Raw genomic sequence first — 1,697 nt, forward strand, 5'->3', positions numbered from 1 at the left:
GGGGAGGGAGGAGTCTGAAGCTGGAGAGAGGGGAAGGGGCTGTGAGGGTAAGGGTAAGGGGAGCAGGCACCACCTACCATGAGGAGGACAGGCTTGTGTTGTAAGGGGAGGGCGGAGTCTGAAGCTGGAGAGAGGGGAATCGGCTGTGGGGGTACGGGGAACAGGCACCACCTACCATGAGGAGGACAGGCTTGTGCTTTAAGGAGAGGGCGGAGTCTGAAGCTGGAGAGAGGGGAAGGGGCTGTGGGGGTACGGGGAACAGGCACCACCTACTATGAGGAGGACAGGCTTGTGCTTTAAGGAGAGGGCGGAGTCTGAAGCTGGAGAGAGGGGAAGGGGCTGTGGGGGTACGGGGAACAGGCACCACCTACTATGAGGAGGACAGGCTTGTGCTTAAATTTAAGGAGGGGCGGAGTCTGTAGGCAGAGCAGGATGGGAGGGGAGGGATAAGATGTCCATGATGGGTAGACATCCTCTTCGATGAGGATGCTGACTGAATCAGATGATGAAGTTATAAGGGTCAGAAAGCAAGAGAAGAGCCTGTGGTAGGTACTCATGTAAAGAAGGGGTGGGGTGATGGGGATGGGGATGGGGATGGGTATAGTATAGGAGACATGAGGTCATTAAGAGATTCATGTTAAGGATATGTATGTATATTTCCTGGAACCAATGCAAATTGTACCTATCCTAAAGTTCACATACATGCTTGAGTGTGCCAACTCTCTTTTGGTATCCCGGATGCCGAGCCTGTTAAGTGGTATTCTGTATGCCACTGTAGTACGGCGGATGCCATGAAATGTTTAACTGGTACGAGGATATTGATAATTCAATGAAAAAATGTATTTTTCATCTTTTTTCAAACATGAGGACAAGTTAATAAAATATTCCACTCTGAACCCCATGTGAAAAGCTCAGTCTAATGTACTTGTACCAGCTATACACTGATATGACTCACAAGTTCTTAAAGCAGATGCCAAGACAAATTCAGTGGTATGCCGGATGCCTGGAGGATGGGGTGGGCGTCCTCAAGCTTATTAAGAGATAAAGAAGGTACTGTTGTATTAGGAAGATTTGAAAGATTCAGGGAAAGGATTAGCTTATATTGTATAGTATTGTTTTGAAAATGCTTCAAATGTTGTTGAATTTATCATGTTAGTTGGAGGTTTTATTGTGATCCCATCTTAGTTTCACAACGTCTGTGATAGTGACATTCCAGCATCTATATGAATGTGTTAGTGTGTGACATCATTATTTACTCGACGACAAAAAAAACACGAATACCATACCTGTGGGTTATTATATGAAGAATTACGCATGTTCAAGAGATATTAGGGGGCACGGGTGGCCCAGTCGTCTAAGGCGTCGCGATGCGCTGTGCAGAGTTGCGTCCCTTGGGCACGCCAGAAACCTATGCTTGTGGGTTCGAATCCCGGTTCGCCCCGATTATGTTTCTAGGTTTGTCAGCACCATACCCGTGCTCGTGGGTTTTACCGAAGTGGTAAACGTCTGAGACTTGCATCACTTCTAAGCTGACACGCCGCGATATAACTGGAATAATGTTAAAAGCGGCGTTAAACTCACCCACTCACTCAAGAGATATTAGATTTGGTTCGACTCAAACGAACATACTGGTATGTTGTCTGAATTGTCGCTCATGAACACATCACATGTGATGTCATAGATCCATGACTCAGATG

Source organism: Haliotis cracherodii, unplaced genomic scaffold (assembly GCF_022045235.1).
Source record: "Haliotis cracherodii isolate W230 unplaced genomic scaffold, xgHalCrac1.p SCAF_7, whole genome shotgun sequence".
Taxonomy (NCBI): Eukaryota; Metazoa; Mollusca; class Gastropoda; order Lepetellida; family Haliotidae; genus Haliotis; species Haliotis cracherodii.